The sequence below is a fragment of the Paroedura picta genome, chromosome 17 (assembly GCF_049243985.1).
Source record: "Paroedura picta isolate Pp20150507F chromosome 17, Ppicta_v3.0, whole genome shotgun sequence".
Lineage (NCBI taxonomy): Eukaryota > Metazoa > Chordata > Lepidosauria > Squamata > Gekkonidae > Paroedura > Paroedura picta.
Genome location: NC_135385.1, coordinates 15902750 through 15922817, shown reverse-complemented (window position 1 = coordinate 15922817; position 20068 = coordinate 15902750).

Below are 20068 nucleotides of genomic sequence, written 5' to 3'. Positions count from 1 at the left end.
GGGGGGGATCTCTAAAAACATTATAAGTCAGACATTGGTCCAACCTCCACAGAGAAAGTGGAGAGCAACGGACATGACATCACAAAGAGCTCACCTCTGTTGCCTGGAGAGGAAGGCATGCCGCTTACAGATCTTGTTATGGGGGGGGGGGATCTCTAAAAACATTATAAGTCAGACAGTGGTCCAACCTCCACAGAGAAAGTGGATTGCAACGGACATGACATCACAAAGAGCTCACCTCTGTTGCCTGGAGAGGAAGGCATGCCGCTTACAGGCCTTGTTATGAGGGGCGGGATCTCTAAAAACATTATAAGTCAGACAGTGGTCCAACCTCCATAGAGAAAGTGGAGAGCAACGGACATGACATCACAAAGAGCTCACCTCTGTTGCCTGGAGAGGAAGGCATGCCGCTTACAGGCCTTGTTATGGGGGGGGGGGATCTCTAAAAACATTATAAGTCAGACAGTGGTCCAACCTCCACAGAGAAAGTGGAGAGCAACGGACATGACATCACAAAGAGCTTACCTCTGTTGCCTGGAGAGGAAGGGATGCCGCTTACAGGCCTTGTTATGAGGGGGGGATCTCTAAAAACATTATAAGTCAGACATTGGTCCAACCTCCACAGAGAAAGTGGAGAGCAACGGACATGACATCACAAAGAGCTCACCTCTGTTGCCTGGAGAGGAAGGGATGCCGCTTACAGGCCTTGTTATGGGTGGGGGGGGGGATCTCTAAAAACATTATAAGTCAGACAGTGGTCCAACCTCCACAGAGAAAGTGGAGAGCAACGGACATGACATCACAAAGAGCTCACCTCTGTTGCCTGGAGAGGAAGGCATGCCGCTTACAGATCTTGTTATGGGGGGGGGGATCTCTAAAAACATTATAAGTCAGACAGTGGTCCAACCTCCACAGAGGAAAGTGGATTGCAACGGACATGACATCACAAAGAGCTCACCTCTGTTGCCTGGAGAGGAAGGCATGCCGCTTACAGGCCTTGTTATGGGGGGCGGGATCTCTAAAAACATTATAAGTCAGACAGTGGTCCAACCTCCACAGAGAAAGTGGAGAGCAACGGACATGACATCACAAAGAGCTCACCTCTGTTGCCTGGAGAGGAAGGCATGCCGCTTACAGGCCTTGTTATGGGAGGCGGGATCTCTAAAAACATTATAACTCAGACAGTGGTCCAACCTCCACAGAGAAAGTGGAGAGCAACGGATATGACATCACAAAGAGCTCACCTCTGTTGCCTGGAGAGGAAGGGATGCCGCTTATAGGCCTTGTTATGGGGGGGATCTCTAAAAACATTATAAGTCAGACAGTGGTCCAACCTCCACAGAGAAAGTGGAGAGCAACGGACATGACATCACAAAGAGCTCACCTCTGTTGCCTGGAGAGGAAGGGATGCCGCTTACAGATCTTGTTTATGGGGGGGGGGGATCTCTAAAAACATTATAAGTCAGACAGTGGTCCAACCTCCACAGAGAAAGTGGAGAGCAACGGACATGACATCACAAAGAGCTCACCTCTGTTGCCTGGAGAGGAAGGCATGCCGCTTACAGGCCTTGTTATGGGTGGGGGGGGGAATCTCTAAAAACATTATAAGTCAGACAGTGGTCCAACCTCCACAGAGAAAGTGGAGAGCAATGGACATGACATGACAAAGAGCTCACCTCTGTTGCCTGGAGAGGAAGGGATGCCGCTTACAGGCCTTGTTATGGGGGGGGGGGGATCTCTAAAAACATTATAAGTCAGACATTGGTCCAACCTCCACAGAGAAAGTGGAGAGCAACGGACATGACATCACAAAGAGCTCACCTCTGTTGCCTGGAGAGGAAGGGATGCCGCTTACAGGCCTTGTTATGGGTGGGGGGGGGGATCTCTAAAAACATTATAAGTCAGACAGTGGTCCAACCTCCACAGAGAAAGAGGAGAGCAACGGACATGACATCACAAAGAGCTCACCTCTGTTGCCTGGAGAGGAAGGGATGCCGCTTACAGGCGTTGTTAAGGAGGGGGGGGGGGACTCTAAAAACATTATAAGTCAGACAGTGGTCCAACCTCCACAGAGAAAGAGGAGAGCAACGGACATGACATCACAAAGAGCTCACCTCTGTTGCCTGGAGAGGAAGGGATGCCGCTTACAGGCGTTGTTAAGGAGGGGGGGGGACTCTAAAAACATTATAAGTCAGACAGTGGGTCTACCTCCACAGAGAAAGTGGAGAGCAACGGACATGACATCACAAAGAGCTCACCTCTTTTGCCTGGAGAGGAAGGGATGCCGCTTACAGGCCTTGTTATGAGGGGGGCGGGATCTCTAAAAACATTATAAGTCAGACAGTGGGCCTACCTCCACAGAGAAAGTGGAGAGCAACGGACATGACATCACAAAGAGCTCACCTGTGTTGCCTGGAGAGGAAGGGATGCCGCTTACAGGCCTTGTTATGGGCGGGGGGATCTCTAAAAACATTATAAGTCAGACAGTGGGCCAACCTCCACAGAGAAAGTGCAGAGCAACGGACATGACATCACAAAGAGCTCACCTCTGTTGCCTGGAGAGGAAGGGATGACGCTTACAGGCCTTGTTATGGGCGGGGGTCTCTAAAAACATTATAAGTCAGACAGTGGTCCAACCTCCAAAGAGAAAGTGGAGAGCAACGGACATGACATCACAAAGAGCTCACCTCTGTTGCCTGGAGAGGAAGGGATGCCGCTTACAGGCGTTGTTAAGGAGGGGGGGGGGGACTCTAAAAACATTATAAGTCAGACAGTGGGCTTACCTGCACAGTGAAAGTGGAGAGCAATGGACATGACATCACAAAGAGCTCACCTCTGTTGCCTGGAGAGGAAGGGATGTCGATTACAGGCCTTGTTAAGAGGGGGGCGGGATCTCTAAAAACATTATAAGTCAGACAGTGGTCCAACCTCCACAGAGAAAGTGGAGAGCAACGGACATGACATCACAAAGAGCTCACTTCTGTTGCCTGGAGAGGAAGGGATGCCGCTTACAGGCCTTGTTATGAGGGGGGCGGGATCTCTAAAAACATTATAAGTCCGACAGTGGGCCTACCTCCACAGAGAAAGTGGAGAGCAACGGACATGACATCACAAAGAGCTCACTTCTATTGCCTGGAGAAGAAGGGATGCCGCTTACAGGCCTTGTTATGAGGGGGGCGGGATCTCTAAAAACATTATAAGTCCGACAGTGGGCCTACCTCCACAGAGAAAGTGGAGAGCAACGGACATGACATCACAAAGAGCTCACCTTTGTTGCCTGGAGAGGAAGGGATGCCGCTTACAGGCCTTGTTATGGGGGTGGGATCTCTAAAAACATTATAAGTCAGACAGTGGGCCAACCTCCACAGAGAAAGTGGAGAGCAACGGACATGACATCACAAAGAGCTCACCTCTGTTGCCTGGAGAGGAAGGGATGCCTCTTACAGGCCTTGTTAAGGAGGGGGGGGGACTCTAAAAATATTATAAGTCTGATAGTGGGCCTACCTCCACAGAGAAAGTGGAGAGCAACGGACATGACATCACAAAGAGCTCACCTCTGTTGCCTGGAGAGGAAGGGATGCCGCTTACAGGCCTTGTTAAGGAGGGGGGGGGGGACTCTAAAAACATTATAAGTCAGACAGTGGGCCTACCTCCACAGAGAAAGTGGAGAGCAACGGACATGACATCACAAAGAGCGCACCTCTGTTGCCTGGAGAGGAAGGGATGCCGCTTACAGGCCTTGTTATGAGGGGGGCGGGATCTCTAAAAACATTATAAGTCCGACAGTGGGCCTACCAACACAGAGAAAGTGGAGAGCAACGGACATGACATCACAAAGAGCTCACTTCTGTTGCCTGGAGAGGAAGGGATGCCGCTTACAGGCCTTGTTATGAGGGGGGCGGGATCTCTAAAAACATTATAAGTCAGACAGTGGGCCTACCTCCACAGAGAAAGTGGAGAGCAACGGACATGACATCACAAAGAGCTCACCTTCATTGCCTGGAGAGGAAGGGATGCCGCTTACAGGCGTTGTTAAGGAGAGGGGAGGGGACTCTAAAAACATTATAAGTCAGACAGTGGGCTTCCCTGCACAGAGAAAGTGGAGAGCAATGGACATGACATCACAAAGAGCTCACCTCTGTTGCCTGAAGAGGAAGGGATGCCGCTTACAGGCCTTGTTATGAGGGGGGCGGGATCTTTAAAAACATTATAAATCAGACAGTGGTCCAACCTCCACAGAGAAAGTGGAGAGCAACGGACATAACATCACAAAGAGCTCACCTCTGTTGCCTGGAGAGGAAGGGATGCCGCTTACAGGCGTTGTTAAGGAGGGGGGGGGACTCTAAAAACATTATAAGTCAGACAGTGGTCCAACCTCCACAGAGAAAGTGGAGAGGAACGGACATGACATCACAAAGAGCTCACCTCTGTTGCCTGGAGAGGAAGGGATGCCGCTTACAAGCGTTGTTAAGGAGGGGGGGGGGGACTCTAAAAACATTATAAGTCAGACAGTGGGCCTACCTCCACAGAGAAAGTGGAGAGCAACGGACATGACATCACAAAAACCTCACCTCTGTTGCCTGGAGAGGAAGGGATGCCGTTACAGGCCTTGTTATGGGGGGGATCTCTAAAAACATTATAAGTCAGACAGAGGTCCAACCTCCACAGAGAAAGTGTAGATCAACGGACATGACATCACAAAGAGCTCACCTCTGTTGCCTGGAGAGGAAGGCATGCCGCTTACAGGCCTTGTTATGAGGGGGGCGGGATCGCTAAAAACATTATAAGTCAGACAGTGGTCCAACCTCCAAAGAGAAAGTGGAGAGCAACGGACATGACATCACAAAGAGCTCACCTCTGTTGCCTGGAGAGGAAGGGATGCCGCTTACAGGCGTTGTTAAGGAGGGGGGGGGGACTCTAAAAACATTATAAGTCAGACAGTGGGCTTACCTGCACAGTGAAAGTGGAGAGCAACGGACATGACATCACAAAGAGCTCACCTCTGTTGCCTGGAGAGGAAGGGATGTCGATTACAGGCCTTGTTAAGAGGGGGGCGGGATCTCTAAAAATATTATAAGTCAGACAGTGGTCCAACCTCCACAGAGAAAGTGGAGAGCAACGGACATGACATCACAAAGAGCTCACTTCTGTTGCCTGGAGAGGAAGGGATGCCGCTTACAGGCCTTGTTATGAGGGGGGCGGGATCTCTAAAAACATTATAAGTCCGACAGTGGGCCTACCTCCACAGAGAAAGTGGAGAGCAACGGACATGACATCACAAAGAGCTCACTTCTATTGCCTGGAGAAGAAGGGATGCCGCTTACAGGCCTTGTTATGAGGGGGGCGGGATCTCTAAAAACATTATAAGTCCGACAGTGGGCCTACCTCCACAGAGAAAGTGGAGAGCAACGGACATGACATCACAAAGAGCTCACCTTTGTTGCCTGGAGAGGAAGGGATGCCGCTTACAGGCCTTGTTATGGGGGTGGGATCTCTAAAAACATTATAAGTCAGACAGTGGGCCAACCTCCACAGAGAAAGTGGAGAGCAACGGACATGACATCACAAAGAGCTCACCTCTGTTGCCTGGAGAGGAAGGGATGCCGCTTACAGGTCTTATTATGAGGGGGGGGGATCTCTAAAAACATTATAAGTCAGACAGTGGGCCTACCTCCACAGAGAAAGTGGAGAGCAACGGACATGACATCACAAAGAGCTCACCTCTGTTGCCTGGAGAGGAAGGGATGCCTCTTACAGGCCTTGTTAAGGAGGGGGGGACTCTAAAAATATTATAAGTCTGATAGTGGGCCTACCTCCACAGAGAAAGTGGAGAGCAACGGACATGACATCACAAAGAGCTCACCTCTGTTGCCTGGAGAGGAAGGGATGCCGCTTACAGGCCTTGTTAAGGAGGGGGGGGGGACTCTAAAAACATTATAAGTCAGACAGTGGGCCTACCTCCACAGAGAAAGTGGAGAGCAACGGACATGACATCACAAAGAGCGCACCTCTGTTGCCTGGAGAGGAAGGGATGCCGCTTACAGGCCTTGTTATGAGGGGGGCGGGATCTCTAAAAACATTATAAGTCCGACAGTGGGCCTACCAACACAGAGAAAGTGGAGAGCAACGGACATGACATCACAAAGAGCTCACTTCTGTTGCCTGGAGAGGAAGGGATGCCGCTTACAGGCCTTGTTATGAGGGGGGCGGGATCTCTAAAAACATTATAAGTCAGACAGTGGGCCTACCTCCACAGAGAAAGTGGAGAGCAACGGACATGACATCACAAAGAGCTCACCTTCATTGCCTGGAGAGGAAGGGATGCCGCTTACAGGCGTTGTTAAGGAGAGGGGGGGGACTCTAAAAACATTATAAGTCAGACAGTGGGCTTACCTGCACAGAGAAAGTGGAGAGCAATGGACATGACATCACAAAGAGCTCACCTCTGTTGCCTGAAGAGGAAGGGATGCCGCTTACAGGCCTTGTTATGAGGGGGGCGGGATCTTTAAAAACATTATAAATCAGACAGTGGTCCAACCTCCACAGAGAAAGTGGAGAGCAACGGACATAACATCACAAAGAGCTCACCTCTGTTGCCTGGAGAGGAAGGGATGCCGCTTACAGGCGTTGTTAAGGAGGGGGGGGACTCTAAAAACATTATAAGTCAGACAGTGGTCCAACCTCCACAGAGAAAGTGGAGAGGAACGGACATGACATCACAAAGAGCTCACCTCTGTTGCCTGGAGAGGAAGGGATGCCGCTTACAAGCGTTGTTAAGGAGGGGGGGGGGACTCTAAAAACATTATAAGTCAGACAGTGGGCCTACCTCCACAGAGAAAGTGGAGAGCAACGGACATGACATCACAAAAACCTCACCTCTGTTGCCTGGAGAGGAAGGGATGCCGTTACAGGCCTTGTTATGTGGGGGATCTCTAAAAACATTATAAGTCAGACAGAGGTCCAACCTCCACAGAGAAAGTGTAGATCAACGGACATGACATCACAAAGAGCTCACCTCTGTTGCCTGGAGAGGAAGGCATGCCGCTTACAGGCCTTGTTATGAGGGGGGCGGGATCGCTAAAAACATTATAAGTCAGACAGTGGGCCTACCTCCACAGAGAAAGTGGAGAGCAACGGACATGACATCACAAAGAGCTCACCTCTGTTGCCTGGAGAGGAAGGGATGCCGCTTACAAGCCTTGTTAAGGAGGGGGGGGACTCTAAAAACATTATAAGTCAGACAGTGGTCCAACCTCCACAGAGAAAGAGGAGAGCAACGGACATGACATCACAAAGAGCTCACCTCTGTTGCCTGGAGAGGAAGGGATGCCGCTTACAGGCGTTGTTAAGGAGGGGGGGACTCTAAAAACATTATAAGTCAGACAGTGGTCCAACCTCCACAGAGAAAGTGGAGAGCAACGGACATGACATCACAAAGAGCTCACTTCTGTTGCCTGGAGAGGAAGGGATGCCGCTTACAGGCCTTGTTATGAGGGGGGCGGGATCTCTAAAAACATTATAAGTCCGACAGTGGGCCTACCTCCACAGAGAAAGTGGAGAGCAACGGACATGACATCACAAAGAGCTCACTTCTATTGCCTGGAGAAGAAGGGATGCCGCTTACAGGCCTTGTTATGAGGGGGGCGGGATCTCTAAAAACATTATAAGTCCGATAGTGGGCCTACCTCCACAGAGAAAGTGGAGAGCAACGGACATGACATCACAAAGAGCTCACCTTTGTTGCCTGGAGAGGAAGTGATGCCGCTTACAGGCCTTGTTATGGGGGGGGGGATCTCTAAAAACATTATAAGTCAGACAGTGGGCCTACCTCCACAGAGAAAGTGGAGAGCAACGGACATGACATCACAAAGAGCTCACCTCTGTTGCCTGGAGAGGAAGGGATGCCGCTTACAGGCCTTGTTTATGAGGGGGGCGGGATCTCTAAAAACATTATAAGTCCGATAGTGGGCCTACCTCCACAGAGAAAGTGGAGAGCAACGGACATGACATCACAAAGAGCTCACTTCTGTTGCCTGGAGAGGAAGGGATGCCGTTTACAGGCCTTGTTATGAGGGGGGCGGGATCTCTAAAAACATTATAAGTCCGACAGTGGGCCTACCTCCACAGAGAAAGTGGAGACCAACGGACATGACATCACAAAGAGCTCACCTTTGTTGCCTGGAGAGGAAGGGATGCAGCTTACAGGCCTTGTTATGGGGGGGGGGATCTCTAAAAACATTATAAGTCAGACAATGGGCCTACCTCCACAGAGAAAGTGGAGAGCAACGGACATGACATCACAAAGAGCTCACCTCTATTGCCTGGAGAGGAAGGGATGCCGCTTACAGGTCTTGTTATGAGGGGTGCAGGATCTCTAAAAACATTATAAGTCCGACAGTGGGCCTACCTCCACAGAGAAAGTGGAGAGCAACGGACATGACATCACAAAGAGCTCACCTCTGTTGCCTGGAGAGGAAGGGATGCCTCTTACAGGCCTTGTTAAGGAGGGGGGGGACTCTAAAAATATTATAAGTCTGATAGTGGGCCTACCTCCACAGAGAAAGTGGAGAGCAACGGACATGACATCACAAAGAGCTCACCTCTGTTGCCTGGAGATGAAGGGATACCGCTTACAGGCCTTGTTAAGGAGGGGGGGGGACTCTAAAAACATTATAAGTCAGACAGTGGGCCTACCTCCACAGAGAAAGTGGAGAGCAACGGACATGACATCACAAAGAGCGCACCTCTGTTGCCTGGAGAGGAAGGGATGCCGCTTACAGGCCTTGTTATGAGGGGGGCGGGATCGCTAAAAACATTATAAGTCCGACAGTGGGCCTACCTCCAAAGAGAAAGTGGAGAGCAACGGACATGACATCACAAAGAGCTCACCTCTGTTGCCTGGAGAGGAAGGGATGCCGCTTACAGGCCTTGTTAAGGAGCGGGGGGGGACTCTAAAAACATTATAAGTCAGACAGTGGGCCTACCTCCACAGAGAAAGTGGAGAGCAACGGACATGACATCACAAAGAGCTCACCTCTGTTGCCTGGAGAGGAAGGGATGCCGCTTACAGGCCTTGTTATGAGGGGGGCGGGATCTCTAAAAACATTATAAGTCAGACAGTGGGCCTACCTCCAAAGAGAAAGTGGAGAGCAACGGACATGACATCACAAAGAGCTCACCTCTGTTGCCTGGAGAGGAAGGCATGCCGCTTACAGGCCTTGTTATGAGTGGGGCGGGATCGCTAAAAACATTATAAGTCAGACAGTGGGCCTACCTCCACAGAGAAAGTGGAGAGCAACGGACATGACATCACAAAGAGCTCACCTCTGTTGCCTGGAGAGGAAGGCATGCCGCTTACAGGCCTTGTTATGAGGGGGGCGGGATCTCTAAAAACATTATAAGTCAGACAGTGGTCCAACCTCCACAGAGAAAGTGGAGAGCAACGGACATGACATCACAAAGAGCTCACCTCTGTTGCCTGGAGAGGAAGGGATGCCGCTTACAAGCCTTGTTAAGGAGGGGGGGGACTCTAAAAACATTATAAGTCAGACAGTGGTCCAACCTCCACAGAGAAAGAGGAGAGCAACGGACATGACATCACAAAGAGCTCACCTCTGTTGCCTGGAGAGGAAGGGATGCCGCTTACAGGCGTTGTTAAGGAGGGGGGGGGACTCTAAAAACATTATAAGTCAGACAGTGGTCCAACCTCCAAAGAGAAAGTGGAGAGCAACGGACATGACATCACAAAGAGCTCACCTCTGTTGCCTGGAGAGGAAGGGATGCCGCTTACAGGCCTTGTTAAGGAGGGGGGGGACTCTAAAAACATTATAAGTCAGACAGTGGGCCTACCTCCACAGAGAAAGTGGAGAGCAACGGACATGACATCACAAAGAGCTCACCTCTGTTGCCTGGAGAGGAAGGGATGCCGCTTACAGGCCTTGTTATGAGGGGGGCGGGATCTCTAAAAACATTATAAGTAAGACAGTGGGCCTACCTCCAAAGAGAAAGTGGAGAGCAACGGACATGACATCACAAAGAGCTCACCTCTGTTGCCTGGAGAGGAAGGCATGCCGCTTACAGGCCTTGTTATGAGGGGGGCGGGATCGCTAAAAACATTATAAGTCAGACAGTGGGCCTACCTCCACAGAGAAAGTGGAGAGCAACGGACATGACATCACAAAGAGCTCACCTCTGTTGCCTGGAGAGGAAGGCATGCCGCTTACAGGCCTTGTTATGAGGGGGGCGGGATCTCTAAAAACATTATAAGTCAGACAGTGGTCCAACCTCCACAGAGAAAGTGGAGAGCAACGGACATGACATCACAAAGAGTTCACCTCTGTTGCCTGGAGAGGAAGGGATGCCGCTTACAAGCCTTGTTAAGGAGGGGGGGGACTCTAAAAACATTATAAGTCAGACAGTGGTCCAACCTCCACAGAGAAAGAGGAGAGCAACGGACATGACATCACAAAGAGCTCACCTCTGTTGCCTGGAGAGGAAGGGATGCCGCTTACAGGCCTCGTTATGAGGGGGGCGGGATCTCTAAAAACATTATAAGTCAGACAGTGGGCCTACCTCCACAGAGAAAGTGGAGAGCAACGGACATGACATCACAAAGAGCTCACCTGTGTTGCCTGGAGAGGAAGGGATGCCGCTTACAGGCCTTGTTATGGGCGGGGGGATCTCTAAAAACATTATAAGTCAGACAGTGGGCCAACCTCCACAGAGAAAGTGGAGAGCAACGGACATGACATCACAAAGAGCTCACCTCTGTTGCCTGGAGAGGAAGGGATGACGCTTACAGGCCTTGTTATGGGCGGGGGGATCTCTAAAAACATTATAAGTCAGACAGTGGTCCAACCTCCAAAGAGAAAGTGGAGAGCAACGGACATGACATCACAAAGAGCTCACCTCTGTTGCCTGGAGAGGAAGGGATGCCGCTTACAGGCGTTGTTAAGGAGGGGGGGGGACTCTAAAAACATTATAAGTCAGACAGTGGGCTTACCTGCACAGTGAAAGTGGAGAGCAACGGACATGACATCACAAAGAGCTCACCTCTGTTGCCTGGAGAGGAAGGGATGTCGATTACAGGCCTTGTTATGAGGGGGGCGGGATCTCTAAAAACATTATAAGTCAGACAGTGGTCCAACCTCCACAGAGAAAGTGGAGAGCAACGGACATGACATCACAAAGAGCTCACTTCTGTTGCCTGGAGAGGAAGGGATGCCGCTTACAGGTCTTGTTATGGGGGGGGGGATCTCTAAAAACATTATAAGTCAGACAGTGGGCCTACCTCCACAGAGAAAGTGGAGAGCAACGGACATGACATCTCAAAGAGCTCACCTCTGTTGCCTGGAGAGGAAGGGATGCCGCTTACAGGCCTTGTTATGAGGGGGGCGGGATCTCTAAAAACATTATAAGTCCGACAGTGGGCCTACCTCCACGGAGAAAGTGGAGAGCAACGGACATGACATCACAAAGAGCTCACTTCTGTTGCCTGGAGAGGAAGGGATGCCGCTTACAGGCCTTGTTATGAGGGGGGCGGGATCTCTAAAAACATTATAAGTCCGACAGTGGGCCTACCTCCACAGAGAAAGTGGAGAGCAACGGACATGACATCACAAAGAGCTCACCTTTGTTGCCTGGAGAGGAAGGGATGCCGCTTACAGGCCTTGTTATGGGGGGGGGATCTCTAAAAACATTATAAGTCAGACAGTGGGCCTACCTCCACAGAGAAAGTGGAGAGCAACGGACATGACATCACAAAGAGCTCACCTCTGTTGCCTGGAGAGGAAGGGATGCCGCTTACAGGCCTTGTTATGAGGGGGGCGGGATCTCTAAAAACATTATAACTCAGACAGTGGGCCTACCTCCACAGAGAAAGTGGAGAGCAACGGACATGACATCACAAAGAGCTCACCTCTGTTGCCTGGAGAGGAAGGCATGCCGCTTACAGGCCTTGTTATGAGGGGGGCGGGATCTCTAAAAACATTATAAGTCAGACAGTGGTCCAACCTCCACAGAGAAAGTGGAGAGCAACGGACATGACATCACAAAGAGCTCACCTCTGTTGCCTGGAGAGGAAGGGATGCCGCTTACAAGCCTTGTTAAGGAGGGGGGGGGGACTCTAAAAACATTATAAGTCAGACAGTGGTCCAACCTCCACAGAGAAAGAGGAGAGCAACGGACATGACATCACAAAGAGCTCACCTCTGTTGCCTGGAGAGGAAGGGATGCCGCTTACAGGCGTTGTTAAGGAGGGGGGGGGGACTCTAAAAACATTATAAGTCAGACAGTGGTCCAACCTCCAAAGAGAAAGTGGAGAGCAACGGACATGACATCACAAAGAGCTCACCTCTGTTGCCTGGAGAGGAAGGGATGCCGCTTACAGGCCTTGTTAAGGAGGGGGGGGGACTCTAAAAACATTATAAGTCAGACAGTGGGCCTACCTCCACAGAGAAAGTGGAGAGCAACGGACATGACATCACAAAGAGCTCACCTGTGTTGCCTGGAGAGGAAGGGATGCCGCTTACAGGCCTTGTTATGGGCGGGGGGATCTCTAAAAACATTATAAGTCAGACAGTGGGCCAACCTCCACAGAGAAAGTGGAGAGCAACGGACATGACATCACAAAGAGCTCACCTCTGTTGCCTGGAGAGGAAGGGATGACGCTTACAGGCCTTGTTATGGGCGGGGGGATCTCTAAAAACATTATAAGTCAGACAGTGGTCCAACCTCCAAAGAGAAAGTGGAGAGCAACGGACATGACATCACAAAGAGCTCACCTCTGTTGCCTGGAGAGGAAGGGATGCCGCTTACAGGCGTTGTTAAGGGGGGGGGGGACTCTAAAAACATTATAAGTCAGACAGTGGGCTTACCTGCACAGTGAAAGTGGAGAGCAACGGACATGACATCACAAAGAGCTCACCTCTGTTGCCTGGAGAGGAAGGGATGTCGATTACAGGCCTTGTTAAGAGGGGGGCGGGATCTCTAAAAACATTATAAGTCAGACAGTGGTCCAACCTCCACAGAGAAAGTGGAGAGCAACGGACATGACATCACAAAGAGCTCACTTCTGTTGCCTGGAGAGGAAGGGATGCCGCTTACAGGCCTTGTTATGAGGGGGGCGGGATCTCTAAAAACATTATAAGTCCGACAGTGGGCCTACCTCCACAGAGAAAGTGGAGAGCAACGGACATGACATCACAAAGAGCTCACTTCTATTGCCTGGAGAAGAAGGGATGCCGCTTACAGGCCTTGTTATGAGGTGGGCGGGATCTCTAAAAACATTATAAGTCCGACAGTGGGCCTACCTCCACAGAGAAAGTGGAGAGCAACGGACATGACATCACAAAGAGCTCACCTTTGTTGCCTGGAGAGGAAGGGATGCCGCTTACAGGCCTTGTTATGGGGGTGGGATCTCTAAAAACATTATAAGTCAGACAGTGGGCCAACCTCCACAGAGAAAGTGGAGAGCAACGGACATGACATCACAAAGAGCTCACCTCTGTTGCCTGGAGAGGAAGGGATGCCGCTTACAGGTCTTATTATGAGGGGGGGGGATCTCTAAAAACATTATAAGTCAGACAGTGGGCCTACCTCCACAGAGAAAGTGGAGAGCAACGGACATGACATCACAAAGAGCGCACCTCTGTTGCCTGGAGAGGAAGGGATGCCGCTTTCAGGCCTTGTTATGAGGGGGGCGGGATCTCTAAAAACATTATAAGTCTGACAGTGGTCCAACCTCCACAGAGAAAGTGGAGAGCAACGGACATGACATCACAAAGAGCGCACCTCTGTTGCCTGGAGAGGAAGGGATGCCGCTTGCAGGCGTTGTTAAGGAGGGGGGGGGACTCTAAAAACATTATAAGTCAGACAGTGGGCCTACCTCCACAGAGAAAGTGGAGAGGAACGGACGTGACATCACAAAGAGCTCACCTCTGTTGCCTGGAGAGGAAGGGATGCCGCTTACAGGCCTTGTTAAGGAGCGGGGGGGGGGGACTCTAAAAACATTATAAGTCAGACAGTGGGCCTACCTCCACAGAGAAAGTGGAGAGGAACGGACGTGACATCACAAAGAGCTCACCTCTGTTGCCTGGAGAGGAAGGGATGCCGCTTATAGGCCTTGTTATGAAAGGGCGGGATCTCTAAAAACATTATAAGTAAGACAGTGGTCCAACCTCCACAGAGAAAGTGGAGAGCAACGGACATGACATCACAAAGAGCTCACCTCTGTTGCCTGGAGAGGAAGGGATGCCGATTACAGGCCTTGTTATGAGGGGGGCGGGATCTCTAAAAACATTATAAGTCCGACAGTGGGCCTACCTCCACAGAGAAAGTGGAGAGCAACGGACATGACATCACAAAGAGCTCACCTCTGTTGCCTGGAGAGGAAGGGATGCCTCTTACAGGCCTTGTTAAGGAGGGGGGGGGACTCTAAAAATATTATAAGTCTGATAGTGGGCCTACCTCCATAGAGAAAGTGGAGAACAACGGACATGACATCACAAAGAGCTCACCTCTGTTGCCTGGAGAGGAAGGGATGCCGTTTACAGGCCTTGTTAAGGAGGGGGGGGGACTCTAAAAACATTATAAGTCAGACAGTGGGCCTACCTCCACAGAGAAAGTGGAGAGCAACGGACATGACATCACAAAGAGCGCACCTCTGTTGCCTGGAGAGGAAGGGATGCCGCTTACAGGCCTTGTTATGAGGGGGGCGGGATCTCTAAAAACATTATAAGTCCGACAGTGGGCCTACCAACACAGAGAAAGTGGAGAGCAACGGACATGACATCACAAAGAGCTCACTTCTGTTGCCTGGAGAGGAAGGGATGCCGCTTACAGGCCTTGTTATGAGGGGGGCGGGATCTCTAAAAACATTATAAGTCAGACAGTGGGCCTACCTCCACAGAGAAAGTGGAGAGCAACGGACATGACATCACAAAGAGCTCACCTTCATTGCCTGGAGAGGAAGGGATGCCGCTTACAGGCGTTGTTAAGGAGAGGGGGGGGGGACTCTAAAAACATTATAAGTCAGACAGTGGGCTTACCTGCACAGAGAAAGTGGAGAGCAATGAACATGACATCACAAAGAGCTCACCTCTGTTGCCTGAAGAGGAAGGGATGCCGCTTACAGGCCTTGTTATGAGGGGGGCGGGATCTTTAAAAACATTATAAATCAGACAGTGGTCCAACCTCCACAGAGAAAGTGGAGAGCAATGGACATAACATCACAAAGAGCTCACCTCTGTTGCCTGGAGAGGAAGGGATGCCGCTTACAGGCGTTGTTAAGGAGGGGGGGGACTCTAAAAACATTATAAGTCAGACAGTGGTCCAACCTCCACAGAGAAAGTGGAGAGGAACGGACATGACATCACAAAGAGCTCACCTCTGTTGCCTGGAGAGGAAGGGATGCCGCTTACAAGCGTTGTTAAGGAGGGGGGGGGACTCTAAAAACATTATAAGTCAGACAGTGGGCCTACCTCCACAGAGAAAGTGGAGAGCAACGGACATGACATCACAAAAACCTCACCTCTGTTGCCTGGAGAGGAAGGGATGCCGTTACAGGCCTTGTTATGGGGGGGATCTCTAAAAACATTATAAGTCAGACAGAGGTCCAACCTCCACAGAGAAAGTGTAGATCAACGGACATGACATCACAAAGAGCTCACCTCTGTTGCCTGGAGAGGAAGGCATGCCGCTTACAGGCCTTGTTATGAGGGGGGCGGGATCGCTAAAAACATTATAAGTCAGACAGTGGGCCTACCTCCACAGAGAATGTGGAGAGCAACGGACATGACATCACAAAGAGCTCACCTCTGTTGCCTGGAGAGGAAGGGATGCCGCTTACAAGCCTTGTTAAGGAGGGGGGGGACTCTAAAAACATTATAAGTCAGACAGTGGTCCAACCTCCACAGAGAAAGAGGAGAGCAACGGACATGACATCACAAAGAGCTCACCTCTGTTGCCTGGAGAGGAAGGGATGCCGCTTACAGGCGTTGTTAAGGAGGGGGGGGACTCTAAAAACATTATAAGTCAGACAGTGGTCCAACCTCCACAGAGAAAGTGGAGAGCAACGGACATGACATCACAAAGAGCTCACTTCTGTTGCCTGGAGAGGAAGGGATGCCGCTTACAGGCCTTGTTATGAGGGGGGCGGGATCTCTAAAAATATTATAAGTCCGACAGTGGGCCTACCTCCACAGAGAAAGTGGAGAGCAACGGACATGACATCACAAAGAGCTCACTTCTATTGCCTGGAGAAGAAGGGATGCCGCTTACAGGCCTTGTTATGAGGGGGGCGGGATCTCTAAAAACATTATAAGTCCGATAGTGGGCCTACCTCCACAGAGAAAGTGGAGAGCAACGGACATGACATCACAAAGAGCTCACCTTTGTTGCCTGGAGAGGAAGGGATGCCGCTTACAGGCCTTGTTATGGGGGGGGGGGATCTCTAAAAACATTATAAGTCAGACAGTGGGCCTACCTCCACAGAGAAAGTGGAGAGCAACGGACATGACATCACAAAGAGCTCACCTCTGTTGCCTGGAGAGGAAGGGATGCCGCTTACAGGCCTTGTTATGAGGGGGGCGGGATCTCTAAAAACATTATAAGTCCGATAGTGGGCCTACCTCCACAGAGAAAGTGGAGAGCAACGGACATGACATCACAAAGAGCTCACTTCTGTTGCCTGGAGAGGAAGGGATGCCGTTTACAGGCCTTGTTATGAGGGGGGCGGGATCTCTAAAAACATTATAAGTCCGACAGTGGGCCTACCTCCACAGAGAAAGTGGAGAGCAACGGACATGACATCACAAAGAGCTCACCTTTGTTGCCTGGAGAGGAAGGGATGCAGCTTACAGGCCTTGTTATGGGGGGGGGGGATCTCTAAAAACATTATAAGTCAGACAATGGGCCTACCTCCACAGAGAAAGTGGAGAGCAACGGACATGACATCACAAAGAGCTCACCTCTATTGCCTGGAGAGGAAGGGATGCCGCTTACAGGTCTTGTTATGAGGGGTGCAGGATCTCTAAAAACATTATAAGTCCGACAGTGGGCCTACCTCCACAGAGAAAGTGGAGAGCAACGGACATGACATCACAAAGAGCTCACCTCTGTTGCCTGGAGAGGAAGGGATGCCTCTTACAGGCCTTGTTAAGGAGGGGGGGGACTCTAAAAATATTATAAGTCTGATAGTGGGCCTACCTCCACAGAGAAAGTGGAGAGCAACGGACATGACATCACAAAGAGCTCACCTCTGTTGCCTGGAGAGGAAGGGATACCGCTTACAGGCCTTGTTAAGGAGGGGGGGGGGACTCTAAAAACATTATAAGTCAGACAGTGGGCCTACCTCCACAGAGAAAGTGGAGAGCAACGGACATGACATCACAAAGAGCGCACCTCTGTTGCCTGGAGAGGAAGGGATGCCGCTTACAGGCCTTGTTATGAGGGGGGCGGGATCTCTAAAAACATTATTGTCAGACGCACAGGAAACTCACAACAAAACTTATTCCAAAAGAAAATAGTTTTATTGATTAGCACTATACGCATTGGACTGAAAGTCAAATCTGACTCGAAGCCAGATTTGCCTCAGCTTATCAATACATTTCTCCCGCCCAAAACTTGACAGTTCCCAAGGAGGGGGGTTAGTGAAGAAAGACATATGTAAAACAAAAACAGGATTCCAAACTCCCATCCTTGAGAGAGGTGACAACAACCCTGTGAGCCCATAACAAGATAAGGTTAACATAACATCACTATTCTATTTTATTGCTTACAAACTACAAGGCCGGGGCTAGCAGGCGCCAGGCTCAATTAAGCAGTATAACTGACATGGAGGAACTCAGGCTAATTTATGACAGAGATTCTACAATCCTGACATCCCTCCGCATTAAAACTAACTTCACTCCCCCACCTAGCCGGCATCTACCGGACGAGGACAAGCAGGGAATGCTCGGTGAAAAGCCCGGAGAAGGCGGGGCGCTTTCACATTCCCAGCCTCAACCCACTCTTTGTCCCCAGAGGGGAAATCTTTCCAATCGACCAGATATTGAAGGCGACCCTTATGCAAACGAGAGTCTAATATTTGGTTGACTTCATAGTGGGTGTCTTTGTCGATGTAAATCGGCACAGGCGTAGCTGGAGGAGGGTGCCACTCGTCCGGGGCCGGAGCTCTTCGCAGCAGGCTGGAATGAAAAACCGAATGTACATTCCTATAAGTCTTTGGTAAAGCTAGCTCAACAGTCACATTATTAATCAGTTTTACCACTTTAAATGGTCCCACATATTTTGGGCCAAGTTTTTTGGATTTCTGTTGGCACCTCAGGTTCTTAGTAGACAAATAGGCCAGGTCTCCCACTTTCCATTCAGGTGCAGGTACTCTCTTTTTATCAGCTTGAGCTTTATAGGCTTGTTTTGCCTCCTTGAGGCTAGCAACAATTTCTGGCCAACCTGTACTGATGGTTGCTGCCCATTTATTTATGTCCGGAGCCTCAGTGGAGCTGAGCTCCCAGGTGGGGGCTGCCACCAAATCAGTTCCATACACCACTTTGAAGGGTGATACCCCGGTTGAGGCGTGGACTCCATTGTTGTAGGCAAATTCAGCGATTGGCAATAAGGAGACCCAGTTATCCTGCTGGTGATTAATAAAACAACGCAAATACTGTTCCAGGATTTGGTTTACCCTTTCGGTTTGGCCATTTGATTCAGGGTGATAGCCCGAAGTAAGGGCTTGCTCCACTCCTAATAGTCTTAAGAGTTCCCTCCAAAACTTGGAAACGAACTGGGGGCCCCGATCCGTCAAAACACGTGTCGGGATCCCGTGCAGACGTACCACGTGTTTAATAAAGAGAGAAGCCAATTTAGGTGCTGAAGGTACACCCGTGCAGGGAATAAAGTGAGCCTGTTTAGAAAAAGCATCCACTACTACCCATATTACGGTGTTCCCGTGGCTGGGAGGGAGGTCTGTGATAAAGTCCATAGTAACATCTGACCATGGGCGAGAGGGGGTGGGTTGTGGCTGTAATAGTCCCTTTTTCTTACCCCCAGCCGGTTTGGAGGCAATACAAATGGGGCACCCCTGTACATATTTTTCCACATCTTTGCGCAGAGATGGCCACCAATACTGTCTCCTGACTAGGTGCAGAGTTTTTACGAAACCAAAATGTCCAGCAGTTTTTGCATCGTGGCAAAGTTTCAAAACTTTTCCCCTGACCGAAACAGGAAGAAAGAGTCTTTCCCCCTTAAAAAAGAGCCCCCCCTTCTCCGTCAGATCAGGGCGGAGGGAGCAAAATTCCGGATCTTGTGACATCTCCTTCTGGACCCAGCCCCCTGGGATGGGCGTAACAGTCTTTGTGTGGCTACGCGTCACGGCGCCCATCCCCAGTTGGGCGGGGGTGAAAACGGTGTCTACCAATGGGTCTCGTTTGCTGTTATACTGGGGCAGGCGTGACAATGCGTCTGCCAAAAAGTTCATTTTGCCCGGCAGGTGCTTTAGGGAGAAGTTGAAACGGGCAAAAAACTCCGCCCATCTCATCTGCTTGGCGGAAAGCGAGCGGGGCTGCTTGAGTGCTTGAAGGTTTTTATGATCTGTCCAGACTACAAACGGGATCGCGGAACCCTCCAGCCAATGCCTCCAGGTGGAAAGGGCCAGTTTTACAGCAGCTGCTTCTTTTTCCCAAATTGCCCAGTTTCGTTCTGCCCCCGAAAATTTCTTTGAAAGATAGGCCAGCGGGTGTAATTTCCCGTCCTCCCCCTCTTGGAGGATCACGGCCCCCATTGCTACGTCCGAGGAGTCGACTTGTACAGTAAATTGCTTAGAAGGGTCAGCATGGGCCAATACGGGTTCGGATGTAAACAGCGATTTTAGTTTGTCAAAAGCGTCTTGACAGGGGGGGGTCCAAAGCAGGGGCGCTCCCGGGCGGCTCGCCGTTTTACCCCCTTGTTTGGTCTTTAGCAAGTCAGTGAGGGGCAACGCCACCTTGGCAAAGTTGGGGATAAAGGTCCTGTAAAAATTAGCGAACCCCAGGAAGCTTTGCAGCTGCTTCCTGGTGCGGGGAGGTTCCCAAGC